Raw genomic sequence first — 16666 nt, 5'->3', positions numbered from 1 at the left:
TTAGATGAAGAAATCCCGTTTCCAGTGAAATCCTCAAAGAGGTCCAAATATCCACTTGCAGTCTATACAAACAGAGTGTTTCCAAACTGCTCTATTGAAACAAAGATTAAACTCTGTGAGTGGAATGCACACAACACAAACTGATTTCTGAGAATGATTCTCTCTAGTTTTTATACGAACATATTTCCTTTTCTACCGTTGGCCCCAAAGCGCTTGAAATCTCCACTTGCAAATTCCACAAAAAGAGGGTTTCAAATCTGCTCTGTCTAAAGGAAGGTTCAACTCCGTGAGTTGAACCATGCAACCCAAAGAAGTTACTGAGAATTCTTCTGTCTAGCATTAGATGAAGAAATCCCGTTTCCAACGAAATCCACAAAGCGGTCCAAATATCCACTTGCAGACTTTACAAACAGAGTGTTTCCAAACTGCTCTGTGAAAAGAAAGCTTAAACTCTGTGAGTGGAACACACGCATTACAAAGAGGTTTCTGAGAATGATTCTCTCTAGTTTTTATATGAAGATATTTCCTTTTCTACCGTGGATCCCAAAGCGCTTGAAATCTCCACTTGCAAATTCCACAAAAAGAGGGTTTCAAATCTGCTCTGTCTAAAGGAAGGTTCAACTCTGTGAGTTGAACACACGCAACCCAAAGAAGTTACTCAGAATTCTTCTGTCTAGCATTAGATGAAAAAAACCCGTTTCCAATGAAATCCTCAAAAAGGTCCAAATATCCACTTGCAGACTTTACAAACAGAGTGTTTCCAAACTGCTCTATGAAAAGAAAGGTTAAACTCTGTGAGTGGAATGCACACAACACAAAGTGGTTTCTGAGAATGATTCTCTCTTGTTTTTATACAAAGATATTTCCTTTTCTACCGTAGGCCCCATAGCACTTGAAATCTCAATTTGCAAATTCCACAAAAAGAGGGTTTCAAATCTGCTCTGTCTAAAGGAAGGTTCATCTTTGTGAGTTGAACACAAGTAACCCAAAGAAGTTACCTAGAGTTCTTCTGTCTAGAATTAGATGAAGAAATCCCGTTTCAAACGAAATTCTCAAAGAGGTCCAAATATCCACTTGCAGACTTTACAAACAGAGTGTTTCCAAACTGCTCTATTGAAAGAATGGTTAAACTCTGTGTGTGGAACGCACGCATCACAAAGTGGTTTCTGAGAATGATTCTCTCTAGTTTTTATACGAAGATATTTCCTTTTCTACCGTGGGCCACAAAGCGCTTGAAATCTCCACTTGCAAATTCCACAAAAAGAGGGTTTCAAATCTGGTCTGCCTAAAGGAAGGTTCAACTCTGTGAGTTGAACACACGCAACCCAAAGTAGTTACTGAGAATTCTTCTGTCTAGCATTAGATGAAAAAATCCCGTTTCCAACGAAATCCTCAAACAGGTCCAAATATCCACTTGCAGACTGTACAAACAGAGTGTTTCCAAACTGCTCTCAGAAAAGAAAGGTTAAACTCTGTGAGTGGAATGCACACAACACAAAGTGGTTTCTGAGAATTATTCTCTCTAGTTTTTATACAAAGATATTTCCTTTTCTACCGTAGTCCCCAAAGCGCTTGAAATCTCCATTTGCAAATTCCACAAAAAGAGGGTTTCAAATCAGCTCTGTCTAAAGGAAGGTTCATCTCTGTGATTTGAACACACGAAACCCAAAGATGTTACCTAGAGTTCTTCTGTCTAGAATTAGATGAAGAAATCCCGTTTCAAACGAAATCCTGAAAGAGATCCAAATATCCACTTGCAGACTTTACAAACAGAGTGTTTCCAAACTGCTCTATTGAAAGAAAGGTTAAACTCTGTGTGTGGAACGCACACATCACAAAGTGGTTTCTGAGAATGATTCTCTCTAGTTTTTATACAAAGATATTTCCTTTTCTACCGTAGGCCCCAAAGCGCTTGAAATCTCCACTTGCAAATTCCACAAAAAGAGGGTGTCAAATCTGCTCTGCCTAAAGGAAGGTTCAACTCTGTGAGTTGAACACATGTAACCCAAAGAAGTTACCTAGAGTTCTTCTGTCTAGAATTAGACGAAGAAAGCCCGTTTCCAACGAAATTCTCATAGAGGTCCAAATATCCACTTGCAGACTTTACAAACAGAGTGTTTCCAAAGTGCTCTATTGAAAGAAAGGTTAAACTCTGTGTGTGGAACGCACACATCTTAAAGTGGTTTCTGTGAATGATTCTCTCTAGTTTTTATACGAAGATATTTCCTTTTCTACCGTTGGCCACAAAGCTCTTGAAATCTCCACTTGCAAATTCCACAAAAAGAGGGTTTCAAATCTGCTCTGTCTAAAGGAAGGCTCAACTCTGTGAGTTGAACACACGCAACCCAAAGAAGTTACTGAGAATTCTTCTGTGTAGCATTAGATGAAAAAATCCCGTTTCCAACGAAATCCTCAAAGAGGTCTAAATATACACTTGAAGACCTTACAGAGTGTTTCCAAACTGCTCTATGAAAAGAAGGGTTAAACTCTGTGAGTGGAACGCACACAACACAAAGTGGTTTCTGATAATGATTCCCTCTAGTTTTTATACGAAGATATATCCTTTTCTACCGCAGGCCCCAAAGGGCTTGAAACCTCAATTAGCAAATTCCTCAAAAAGAGGGTTGGAAATCTGCTCTGTCTAAAGGAAGGTTCAACTCTGTGAGTTGAACACACGTAACCCAAAGAAGTTACTTAGAGTTCTTCTGTCTAGAATTAGATGAAGAAATCCCGTTTCCAGTGAAATCCTCAAAGAGGCCCAAATATCCACTTGCAGTCTATACAAACAGAGTGTTTCCAAACTGCTCTATTGAAAGAAAGGTTAAACTTTGTGAGTGGAATGCACACAACACAAAGTGATTTCTGAGAATGATTCTCTCTAGTTTTCATTCGGAGATATTTCCTTTTCTTCTGTTGGCCCCAAAGCGCTTGAAATCTCCACTTGCAAATTCCACAAAAAGAGGGTTTCAAATCTGTTCTGTCTAAAGGAAGGTTCAACTCTGTGAGTTGAACACACGCACCCCAAAGAAGTTACTGAGAATTCTTCTGTCTAGCATTAGATGAAAAAATCCCGTTTCCAACGAAATACTCAAAGAGGTCCAAATATCCACTTGCAGACTTTACAAACAGAGTGTTTCCAAACTGCTCTATGAACAGAAAGGTTAAACTCTGTGAGTGGAACGCACGCAACACAAAGTGGTTTCTGAGAATGATTCTCTCTAGTTTTTATACGAAGATATTTCCTTTTCTACCGTAGGCCCCAAAGTGCTTGAAATCTCAATTTGCAAATTCCACAAAAAGAGGGTTTCAAATCTGCTCTGTCTAAAGGAAGGTTCATCTCTGTGAGTTGAACACACGTAACCCAAAGAAGTTACCTAGAGTTCTTCTGTCTAGAATTAGATGAAGAAATCCCGGTTCCAGTGAAATCCTCAAAGAGGTCCAAATATCCACTTGCAGTCTATACAAACAGAGTGTTTCCAAACTGCTCTATTGAAAGAAAGGTTAAACTCTATGAGTGTAATGCACACAACACAAAGTGATTTCTGAGAATGATTCTCTCTAGTTTTTATACGAAGATATTTCCTTTTCTACCGTTGGCCCCAAAGCGCTTGAAATCTCCACTTGCAAATTCCACAAAAAGAGGGTTTCAAATCTGCTCTGTCTAAAGGAAAGTTCAACTCTGTGAGTTGAACACACGCAACCCAAAGAAGTTACTCAGAATTCTTCTGTCTAGCATTAGATGAAAAAATCCCGTTTCCAACGAAATCCTCAAAGAGGCCCAAATATCCACTTGCAGACTTTACAAACAGAGTGTTTCCAAATTGCTCTATGAAAAGAAAGGTTAAACTCTGTGAGTGGAACGCACACAACACAAAGTTGTTTCTGAGAATAATTCTCTCTAGTTTTTATAGAAAGATATTTCCTTTTCTACCGTAGGCCACAAAGCGCTTGAAATCTCAATTTGCAAATTCCACAAAAAGAGGGTTTCAAATCTGCTCTGTCTAAAGGAAGGTTCATCTCTGTGAGTTGAACACACGTAACCCAAAGAAGTCACCTAGAGTTCTTCTGTCTAGAATTAGATGAAGAAATCTCGTTTAAAAAGAAATTCTCAAAGAGGTCTAAACATACACTTGCAGACCTTACAAACAGAGTGTTTCCAAACTGCTCTATGAAAAGAAAGGTTAAACTCTGTGAGTGGCACGCACACAACACGAAGTGGTTTCTGAGAATGATTCTCTCTAGTTTTTATACGAAGATATATCCTTTTCTACCGTTGGCCCCAAAGCGCTTGAAACCTCAATTTCCAAATTCCACAAAAAGAGGGTTGCAAATCTGCTCTGTCTAAAGGAAGGTTCAACTCTGTGAGTTGAACACACGTAACCCAAAGAAGTTACTTAGAGTTCTTCTGTCTAGAATTAGATGAAGAAATCCCGTTTCCAGTGAAATCCTCAAAGAGGTCCAAATATCCACTTGCAGTCTATACAAACAGAGTGTTTCCAAACTGCTCTATTGAAAGAAAGGTTAAACTCTGTGAGTGGAATGCACACAACACAAAGTGATTTCTGAGAATGATTCTCTCTAGTTTTTATACGAAGATATTTCCTTTTCTACCGTTGGCCCCAAAGCGCTTGAAATCTCCACTTGCAAATTCCACAAAAAGAGGGTTTCAAATCTGCTCTGTCTAAAGGAAGGTTCAACCCTGTGAGTTGAACACATGCAACCCAAAGAAGTTACTGAGAATTTTTCTGTCTAGCATTAGATGAAGAAATCCCGTTTCCAATGAAATCCTCAAAGAGGTCCAAATATCCACTTGCAGACTTTACAAACAGAGTGTTTCCAAACTGCTCTATGAAAAGAAAGCTTAAACTCTGTGAGAGGAACGCACGCATTACAAAGTGGTTTCTGAGAATGATTCTCTCTAGTTTTTATACGAAGATGTTTCCTTTTCTACGGTGGAACCCAAAGCGCTTGAAATCTCCACTTGCAAATTCCACAAAAATAGGGTTTCAAATCTGCTCTGTGTAAAGGAAGGTTCAACTCTGTGAGTTGAACACACGCAACCCAAAGAAGTTACTGAGAATTCTTCTGTCTAGCATTAGATGAAAAAATCCCGTTTCCAACGAAATCCTCAAAGAGGTCCAAATATCCACTTGCAGACTTTACAAACAGAGTGTTTCCAAACTGCTCTATGAAAAGAAAGGTTAAACTCTGTGAGTGGAACGCACGCAACACAAAGTGGTTTCTGAGAATGATTCTCTCTAGTTTTTATACGAAGATATTTCCTTTCCTACGGTGGAACCCAAAGCGCTTGAAATCTCCACTCGCAACTTCCACAAAAAGAGGGTTTCAAATCTGCTCTGTGTAAAGGAAGGTTCAAACCTGTGAGTTGAACACACGCAACCCAAAGAAGTTACTGAGAATTCTTCTGTCTAGCATTAGATGAAAAAATCCCGTTTCCAACGAAATCCTCAAAGAGGTCCAAATATCCACTTGCAGACTTTACAAACAGAGTGTTTCCAAACTGCTCTATGAAAAGAAAGGTTAAACCCTGTGAGTGGAACGCACACAACACAAAGTGGTTTCTGAGAATAATTCTCTCTAGTTTTTATACAAAGATATTTCCTTTTCTGCCGTATGCCCCAAAGCGCTTGAAATCTCAATTTGCAAATTCCACAAAAAGAGGGTTTCAAATCTGCTCTGTCTAAAGGAAGGTTCATCTCTGTGAGTTGAACACACGTAACCCAAAGAAGATACCTAGAGTTCTTCTGTCTAGAATTAGATGAAGAAATCTCGTTTCAAAAGAAATTCTCAAAGAGGTCTAAACATACACTTGCAGACCTTACAAACAGAGTGTTTCCAAACTGCTCTATGAAAAGAAAGGTTAAACTCTGTGAGTGGAATGCACACAACACGAAGTGGTTTCTGAGAATGATTCTCTCTAGTTTTTATACGAAGATATATCCTTTTCTACCGTAGGCCCCAAAGCGCTTGAAACCTCAATTTGGAAATTCCACAAAAAGAGGGTTGCAAATCTGCTCTGTCTAAAGGAAGGTTCAACTCTGTGAGTTGAACACACGCAACCCAAAGAAGTTACTTAGAGTTCTTCTGTCTAGAATTAGATGAAGAAATCCCGTTTCCAGTGAAATCCTCAAAGAGGTCTAAATATCCACTTGCAGTCTATACAAACAGAGTGTTTCCAAACTGCTCTATTGAAAGAAAGGTTAAACTCTGTGAGTGGAATGCACACAACACAAAGTGATTTCTGAGAATGATTCTCTCTAGTTTTTATACGAAGATATTTCCTTTTCTACCGTTGGCCCCAAAGCGCTTGAAATCTCCACTTGCAAATTCCACAAAAAGAGGGTTTCAAATCTGCTCTGTCTAAAGGAAGGTTCAACTCTGTGAGTTGAACACACGCAACCCAAAGAAGTTACTGAGAATTCTTCTGTCTAGCATTAGATGAAAAAATCCCGTTTCCAACGAAATCCTCAAAGAGGTCTAAATATACACTTGCAGACCTTACAAACAGAGTGTTTCCAAACTGCTCTATGAAAAGAAAGGTTAAACTCTGTGAGTGGAACGCACACAACACAAAGTGGTTTCTGAGAATGATTCTCTCTAGTTTTTATACGAAGATATTTCCTTTTCTACCGTTGGCCCCAAAGCACTTGAAATCTCCACTTGCAAATTCCACAAAAAGAGGGTTTCAAATCTGCTCTGTCTAAAGGAAGGTTCAACTCTGTGAGTTGAACACACGCAACCCAAAGAAGTTACAGAGAATTCTTCTGTCTAGCATTAGATGAAGAAATCCCATTTCCAACGAAATCCTCAAAGAGGTCCAAATATCCACTTGCAGACTTTACAAACAGTGTGTTTCCAAACTGTTCTATGAAATGAAACTTAAACTCTGTGAGTGGAACTCACGCATTACAAAGTGGTTTCTGAGAATGATTCTCTCTAGTTTTTATACGAAGATATTTCCTTTTCTACCGTGGGCCCCAAAGCGCTTGAAATCTCCACTTGCAAATTCCACAGAAAGAGGGTTTCAAATCTGCTCTGCCTAAAGGAAGGTTCAACTCTGTGAGTTGAACACACGCAACCCAAAGAAGTTACTGAGAATTCTTCTTTCTAGCATTAGATGAAAAAATCCCGTTTCCAACGTAATCCTCAAAGAGGTCCAAATATCCACTTTCAGACTTTACAAACAGAGTGTTTCCAAACTGCTCTATTGAAAGAAAGGTTAAACTCTGTGAGTGGAATGCACACATTACAAAGTGGTTTCTGAGAATGATTCTCTCTAGTTTTTATACGAAGATATTTCCTTTTCTACCGTGGGCCCCAAAGCGCTTGAAATCTCCACTTGCAAATTCCTCATAAAGAGGGTTTCAAATCTGCTCTGTCTAAAGGAAGGTTCAACTCTGTGAGTTCAACACTCGTAACCCAAAGAAGCTACTGAGAATTCTTCTGTCTAGCATTAGATGAAAAAATCCCGTTTCCAACGAAATCCTGAAAGAGGTCCAAATATCCACTAGCAGACTTTACAAACAGAGTGTTTCCAAACTGCTCTATTGAAAGAAAGGTTAAACTCTGTGTGTGGAACGCACACATCACAAAGTGGTTTCTGAGAATGATTCTCTCTAGTTTTTATAAGAAGATATTTCCTTTTCTACCATTGGCCCAAAAGCGCTTGAAATCTCCACTTGCAAATTCCACAAAAAGAGGGGTTCAAATCTCCTCAGTCTAAAGGAAGGTTCAACTCTGTGAGCTGAACACACGCAACCCAAAGAAGTTACTGAGAATTCTTCTTTCTAGCATTAGATGAAAAAATCCCGTTTCCAACGTAATCCTCAAAGAGGTCCAAATATCCACTTGCAGACTTTACAAACAGAGTGTTTCCAAACTGCTCTATTGAAAGAAAGGTTAAACTCTGTGAGTGGAATGCACACATTACAAAGTGGTTTCTGAGAATGATTCTCTCTAGTTTTTATACGAAGATATTTCCTTTTCTACCGTGGGCCCCAATGCGCTTGAAATCTCCACTTGCAAATTAAACAAAAAGAGGGTTTCAAATCTGCTGTGTCAAAAGGAAGGTTCAACTCCGTGAGTTGAACCCATGCAACCCAAAGAAGTTACTGAGAATTCTTCTGTCTAGCATTAGATGAAGAAATCCCTTTTCCAAAGAAATCCTCAAAGCGGTCCAAATATCCACTTGCAGACTTTACAAACAGAGTGTTTCCAAACTGCTCTATGAAAAGAAAGCTTAAACTCTGAGTGGAAAGCACGCATTACAAAGTGGTTTCTGAGAATGATTCTCTCTAGTTTTTATACGAAGATATTTCCTTTTCTACCCTGGAACCCAAAGCGCTTGAAATCTCCACTTGCAAATTCCACAAAAAGAGGCTTTCAAATCTGCTCTGTGTAAAGGAAGCTTCAACTCTGTGAGTTGAACACACGCAACCCAAAGAAGTTACTGAGAATTCTTCTGTCTAGCATTAGATGAAAAAATCCCGTTTCCAACGAAATCCTCAAACAGGTCCAAATATCCACTTGCAGACTTTACAAACAGAGTGTTTCCAAACTGCTCTAAGAAAAGAAAGGTTAAACTCTGTGAGTGGAACGCACACAACACAAACTGGTTTCTGAGAATGATTCTCTCTAGTTTTTATACAAAGATATTTCCTTTTCTACCGTTGGCCACAAAGCGCTTGAAATCTCCACTTGCAAATTCCACAAAAAGAGGGTTTCAAATCCGTTCTGTCTAAAGGAAGGATCAACTCTGTGAGTTGAACACACGCAACCCAAAGAAGTTACTGAGAATTCTTCTGTCAAGCATTAGATGAACAAATCCCGTTTCCAACGAAATCCTCAAAGAGGTCTAAATATACACTTGATGACCTTACACACAGAGTGTTTGCAAACTGCTCTATGAAAAGAAAGGTTAAACTCTGTGAGGGGAATGCACACAACACAAAGTGATTTCTGAGAATGATTCTCTCTAGTTTTTATACGAAGATATTTCCTTTTCTACCGTGGAACCGAAAGCGCTTGAAATCTCCACTTGCAAATTCCACAAAAAGAGGGTTTCAAATCTGCTCTGTCTAAAGGAAGGTTCATCTCTGTGAGTTGAACACACGTAACCCAAAGAAGATACCTAGAGTTCTTCTGTCTAGAATTAGATGAAGAAATCTCGTTTCAAAAGAAATTCTCAAAGAGGTCTAAACATACACTTGCAGACCTTACAAACAGAGTGTTTCCAAACTGCTCTATGAAAAGAAAGGTTAAACTCTGTGAGTGGAATGCACACAACACGAAGTGGTTTCTGAGAATGATTCTCTCTAGTTTTTATACGAAGATATATCCTTTTCTACCGTAGGCCCCAAAGAGCTTGAAACCTCAATTTGGAAATTCCACAAAAAGAGGGTTGCAAATCTGCTCTGTCTAAAGGAAGGTTCAACTCTGTGAGTTGAACACACGCAACCCAAAGAAGTTACTTAGAGTTCTTCTGTCTAGAATTAGATGAAGAAATCCCGTTTCCAGTGAAATCCTCAAAGAGGTCTAAATATCCACTTGCAGTCTATACAAACAGAGTGTTTCCAAACTGCTCTCTTGAAAGAAAGGTTAAACTCTGTGAGTGGAATGCACACAACACAAAGTGATTTCTGAGAATGATTCTCTCTAGTTTTTATACGAAGATATTTCCTTTTCTACCGTTGGCCCCAAAGCGCTTGAAATCTCCACTTGCAAATTCCACAAAAAGAGGGTTTCAAATCTGCTCTGTCTAAAGGAAGGTTCAACTCTGTGAGTTGAACACACGCAACCCAAAGAAGTTACTGAGAATTATTCTGTCTAGCATTAGATGAAAAAATCCCGTTTCCAACGAAATCCTCAAAGAGGTCTAAATATACACTTGCAGACCTTACAAACAGAGTGTTTCCAAACTGCTCTATGAAAAGAAAGGTTAAACTCTGTGAGTGGAACGCACACAACACAAAGTGGTTTCTGAGAATGATTCTCTCTAGTTTTTATACGAAGATATTTCCTTTTCTACCGTTGGCCCCAAAGCACTTGAAATCTCCACTTGCAAATTCCACAAAAAGAGGGTTTCAAATCTGCTCTGTCTAAAGGAAGGTTCAACTCTGTGAGTTGAACACACGCAACCCAAAGAAGTTACAGAGAATTCTTCTGTCTAGCATTAGATGAAGAAATCCCATTTCCAACGAAATCCTCAAAGAGGTCCAAATATCCACTTGCAGACTTTACAAACAGTGTGTTTCCAAACTGTTCTATGAAATGAAACTTAAACTCTGTGAGTGGAACTCACGCATTACAAAGTGGTTTCTGAGAATGATTCTCTCTAGTTTTTATACGAAGATATTTCCTTTTCTACCGTGGGCCCCAAAGCGCTTGAAATCTCCACTTGCAAATTCCACAGAAAGAGGGTTTCAAATCTGCTCTGCCTAAAGGAAGGTTCAACTCTGTGAGTTGAACACACGCAACCCAAAGAAGTTACTGAGAATTCTTCTTTCTAGCATTAGATGAAAAAATCCCGTTTCCAACGTAATCCTCAAAGAGGTCCAAATATCCACTTTCAGACTTTACAAACAGAGTGTTTCCAAACTGCTCTATTGAAAGAAAGGTTAAACTCTGTGAGTGGAATGCACACATTACAAAGTGGTTTCTGAGAATGATTCTCTCTAGTTTTTATACGAAGATATTTCCTTTTCTACCGTGGGCCCCAAAGCGCTTGAAATCTCCACTTGCAAATTCCTCATAAAGAGGGTTTCAAATCTGCTCTGTCTAAAGGAAGGTTCAACTCTGTGAGTTCAACACTCGTAACCCAAAGAAGCTACTGAGAATTCTTCTGTCTAGCATTAGATGAAAAAATCCCGTTTCCAACGAAATCCTCAAAGAGGTCCAAATATCCACTAGCAGACTTTACAAACAGAGTGTTTCCAAACTGCTCTATTGAAAGAAAGGTTAAACTCTGTGTGTGGAACGCACACATCACAAAGTGGTTTCTGAGAATGATTCTCTCTAGTTTTTATAAGAAGATATTTCCTTTTCTACCATTGGCCCAAAAGCGCTTGAAATCTCCACTTGCAAATTCCACAAAAAGAGGGGTTCAAATCTCCTCAGTCTAAAGGAAGGTTCAACTCTGTGAGCTGAACACACGCAACCCAAAGAAGTTACTGAGAATTCTTCTTTCTAGCATTAGATGAAAAAATCCCGTTTCCAACGTAATCCTCAAAGAGGTCCAAATATCCACTTGCAGACTTTACAAACAGAGTGTTTCCAAACTGCTCTATTGAAAGAAAGGTTAAACTCTGTGAGTGGAATGCACACATTACAAAGTGGTTTCTGAGAATGATTCTCTCTAGTTTTTATACGAAGATATTTCCTTTTCTACCGTGGGCCCCAATGCGCTTGAAATCTCCACTTGCAAATTCCACAAAAAGAGGGTTTCAAATCTGCTCTGTCAAAAGGAAGGTTCAACTCCGTGAGTTGAACCCATGCAACCCAAAGAAGTTACTGAGAATTCTTCTGTCTAGCATTAGATGAAGAAATCCCTTTTCCAAAGAAATCCTCAAAGCGGTCCAAATATCCACTTGCAAACTTTACAAACAGAGTGTTTCCAAACTGCTCTATGAAAAGAAAGCTTAAACTCTGAGTGGAAAGCACGCATTACAAAGTGGTTTCTGAGAATGATTCTCTCTAGTTTTTATACGAAGATATTTCCTTTTCTACCCTGGAACCCAAAGCGCTTGAAATCTCCACTTGCAAATTCCACAAAAAGAGGCTTTCAAATCTGCTCTGTGTAAAGGAAGCTTCAACTCTGTGAGTTGAACACACGCAACCCAAAGAAGTTACTGAGAATTCTTCTGTCTAGCATTAGATGAAAAAATCCCGTTTCCAACGAAATCCTCAAACAGGTCCAAATATCCACTTGCAGACTTTACAAACAGAGTGTTTCCAAACTGCTCTAAGAAAAGAAAGGTTAAACTCTGTGAGTGGAACGCACACAACACAAACTGGTTTCTGAGAATGATTCTCTCTAGTTTTTATACAAAGATATTTCCTTTTCTACCGTTGGCCACAAAGCGCTTGAAATCTCCACTTGCAAATTCCACAAAAAGAGGGTTTCAAATCCGTTCTTTCTAAAGGAAGGATCAACTCTGTGAGTTGAACACACGCAACCCAAAGAAGTTACTGAGAATTCTTCTGTCAAGCATTAGATGAACAAATCCCGTTTCCAACGAAATCCTCAAAGAGGTCTAAATATACACTTGATGACCTTACACACAGAGTGTTTGCAAACTGCTCTATGAAAAGAAAGGTTAAACTCTGTGAGGGGAATGCACACAACACAAAGTGATTTCTGAGAATGATTCTCTCTAGTTTTTATACGAAGATATTTCCTTTTCTACCGTGGAACCGAAAGCGCTTGAAATCTCCACTTGCAAATTCCACAAAAAGAGGGTTTCAAATCTGCTCTGTCTAAAGGAAGGTTCAACTCTGTGAGTTGAACACACGCAGCCCAAAGAAGTTACTGAGAATTCTTCTGTCTAGCATTAGATGAAAAAATCCCGTTTCCAACGAAATACTCAAAGAGGTCCAAATATCCACTTGCAGACTTTACAAACAGAGTGTTTCCAAACTGTTCTATTGAAAGAAAGGTTAAACTCTGTGAGTGGAACGCACACAACACAAAGTGTTTTCTGAGAATGATTCTCTCTAGTTTTTATACAAAGATATTTCCTTTTCTACCGTAGGCCCCAAAGCGCTTGAAATCTCAATTTGCAAATTCAACAAAAGAGGGTTTCAAATCTGCTCTGTCTAAAGGAAGGTTCAATTCTGTGAGTTGAACACACACATCCCAAAGAAGTTACTGAGAATTCTTCTGTCTAGCATTAGATGAAGAAATCCCGTTTCCAACGAAAACCTCAAAGAGGTCCAAATATCCACTTGCAGACTTTACAAACAGTGTGTTTCCAAACTGCTCTATGAAAAGAAAGCTTAAACTCTGTGAGTGGAACGCACGCATTACAAAGTGGTTTATGAGAATGATTCTCTCTAGTTTTTATACGAAGATATTTCCTTTTCTACCGTTGGCCCCAAAGCGCTTGAAATCTCCACTTGCAAATTCCACAAAAAGAGGGTTTCAAATCTGCTCTGCCTAAAGGAAGGTTCAACTCTGTGACTTGAACACACGCAACCCAAAGAAGTTACTGAGAATTCTTCTGTCTAGCATTAGATGAAAAAATCCCGTTTCCAACGAAATCCTCAAAGAGGTCCAAACATCCACTTGCAGACTTTAAAAACAGAGTGTTTCCAAACCGCTCTATGAAAAGAAAGCTTAAACTCTGTGAGTGGAACGCACGCATTACAAATTGGTTTCGGAGAATGATTCACTCTAGCTTTTATACGAAGATATTTCCTTTTCTACCGTGGAACCCAAAGCGCTTGAAATCTCCACTTGCAAATTCCACAAAAAGAGGGTTTCAAATTTGCACTGTCTAAAGGAAGGTTCAACTCTGTGAGTTGAACGCACGCAACGCAAAGAAGTTACTGAGAATTCTTCTGTCTAGCATTAGATGAAAAAATCCCGTTTCCAACGAAATCCTCAAAGAGGTCCAAACATCCACTTGCAGACTTTACAAACAGAGTGTTTCCAAACTGTTCTATGAAAAGAAAGGTTAAACTCTGTGAGTGGAACGCACGCATTACAAAGTGGTTTCTGAGAATGATTCACTCTAGTTTTTATACGAAAATATTTCCTTTTCTACCGTGGAACCCAAAGCGCTTGAAATCTCCACTTGCAAATTCCACAAAAAGAGGGTTTCAAATCTGCTCTGTCTAAAGGAAGGTTCAACTCTGTGAGTTGAACACACGCAAACCAAAGAAGTTACTGAGAATTCTTCTGTCTAGCATTAGATGAAAAAATCCCGTTTCCATCGAAATCCTCAAAGAGGTCCAAATATCCACTTGCAGACCTTACAAACAGAGTGTTTCCAAACTGCTCTATTGAAAGAAAGGTTAAACTCTGTGAGTGGAACGCACACATCACAAAGTGGTTTCTGAGAATGATTCTCTCTAGTTTTTATACAAAGATATTTCCTTTTCTACCGTTGGCCACAAAGCGCTTGAAATCTCCACTTGCAAATTCCACAGAAAGAGGGTTTCAAATCTGTTCTGTCTATAGGAAGGATCAACTCTGTGAGTTGAACACACGCAACCCAAAGAAGTTACTGAGAATTCTTCTGTCTAGCATTAGATGAAAAAATCCCGTTTACAACGAAATCCTCAAAGAGGTCTAAATATACACTTGCTGACCTTACACACAGAGTGTTTCCAAACTGCTCTATGAAAAGAAAGGTTAAACTCTGTGAGGGGAATGCACACAACACAAAGTGATTTCTGAGAATGATTCTCTCTAGTTTTTATACGAAGATATTTCCTTTTCTACCGTGGAACCGAAAGCGCTTGAAATCTCCACTTGCAAATTCCACAAAAAGAGGGTTTCAAATCTGCTCTGTCTAAAGGAAAGTTCAACTCTGTGAGTTGAACACACGCAACCCAAAGATGTTACTCAGAATTCTTCTGTCTAGCATTAGATGAAAAAATCCCGTTTCCAACGAAATCCTCAAATAGGCCCAAATATCCACTTGCAGACTTTACAAACAGAGTGTTTCCAAATTGCTCTATGAAAAGAAAGGTTAAACTCTGTGAGTGGAACGCACACAACACAAAGTGGTTTCTGAGAATAATTCTCTCTAGTTTTTATACAAAGATATTTCCTTTTCTACCGTAGGCCCCAAAGCGCTTGAAATCTCAATTTGCAAATTCCACAAAAAGAGGGTTTCAAATCTGCTCTGTCTAAAGGAAGGTTCATCTCTGTGAGTTGAACACACGTAACCCAAAGAAGTTACCTAGAGTTCTTCTGTCTAGAATTAGATGATGAAATCTCGTTAAAAAAGAAATTCTCAAAGAGGTCTAAACATACACTTGCAGACCTTACAAACAGAGTGTTTCCACACTGCTCTATGAAAAGAAAGGTTAAACTCTGTGAGTGGAATGCACACAACACAAAGTGGTTTCTGAGAATGATTCTCTCTAGTTTTTATACGAAGATATATCCTTTTCTACTGTAGGCCCCAAAGCGCTTGAAACCTCAATTTGGAAATTCCACAAAAAGAGGGTTGCAAATCTGCTATGTCTAAAGGAAGGCTCAACTCTGTGAGTTGAACACACGTAACCCAAAGAAGTTACTTAGAGTTCTTCTGTCTAGAATTAGATGAAGAAATCCCGTTTCCAGTGAAATCCTCAAAGCGGTCCAAATATCCACTTGCAGTCTATACAAACAGAGTGTTTCCAAACTGCTCTATTGAAAGAAAGGTTAAACTCTGTGAGTGGAATGCACACAAAACAAAGTGATTTCTGAGAATGATTCTCTCTAGTTTTTATACGAAGATATTTCCTTTTCTACCGTTGGCCCCAAAGCGCTTGAAATCTCCACTTGCAAATTCCACAAAAAGAGGGTTTCAAATCTGCTCTGTCTAAAGGAAGGTTCAACTCTGTGAGTTGAACACATGCAACCCAAAGAAGTTACTGAGAATTCTTCTGTCTAGCAATAGATGAAGAAATCCCGTTTCCAATGAAATCCTCAAAGAGGTCCAAATATCCACTTGCAGACTTTACAAACAGAGTGTTTCCAAACTGCTCTATGAAAAGAAAGCTTAAACTCTGTGAGAGGAACGCACGCATTACAAAGTGGTTTCTGAGAATGATTCTCTCTAGTTTTTATACGAAGATATTTCCTTTTCTACGGTGGAACCCAAAGCGCTTGAGATCTCCACTTGCAAATTCCACAAAAATAGGGTTTCAAATCTGCTCTGTGTAAAGGAAGGTTCAACTCTGTGAGTTGAACACACGCAACCCAAAGAAGTTACTGAGAATTCTTCTGTCTAGCATTAGATGAAAAAATCCCGTTTCCAACGAAATCCTCAAAGAGGTCCAAATATCCACTTGCAGACTTTACAAACAGAGTGTTTCCAAACTGCTCTATGAAAAGAAAGGTTAAACTCTGTGAGTGGAACGCACGCAACACAAAGTGGTTTCTGAGAATGATTCTCTCTAGTTTTTATACGAAGATATTTCCTTTCCTACGGTGGAACCCAAAGCGCTTGAAATCTCCACTCGCAACTTCCACAAAAAGAGGGTTTCAAATCTGCTCTGTGTAAAGGAAGGTTCAACCCTGTGAGTTGAACACACGCAACCCAAAGAAGTTACTGAGAATTCTTCTGTCTAGCATTAGATGAAAAAATCCCGTTTCCAACGAAATCCTCAAAGAGGTCCATATATCCACTTGCAGACTTTACAAACAGAGTGTTTCCAAACTGCTCTATGAAAAGAAGGGTTAAACCCTGTGAGTGGAACGCACACAACACAAAGTGGTTTCTGAGAATAATTCTCTCTAGTTTTTATACAAAGATATTTCCTTTTCTACCGTAGGCCCCAAAGCGCTTGAAATCTCAATTTGCAAATTCCACAAAAAGAGGGTTTCAAATCTGCTCTGTCTAAAGGAAGGTTCATCTCTGTGAGTTGAACACACGTAACCCAAAGAAGATACCTAGAGTTCTTCTGTCTAGAATTAGATGAAGAAATCTCG

Source organism: Gorilla gorilla, chromosome 18 (assembly GCF_029281585.2).
Source record: "Gorilla gorilla gorilla isolate KB3781 chromosome 18, NHGRI_mGorGor1-v2.1_pri, whole genome shotgun sequence".
Taxonomy (NCBI): Eukaryota; Metazoa; Chordata; class Mammalia; order Primates; family Hominidae; genus Gorilla; species Gorilla gorilla.
Note: the sequence above shows the minus strand (reverse complement) of the source record.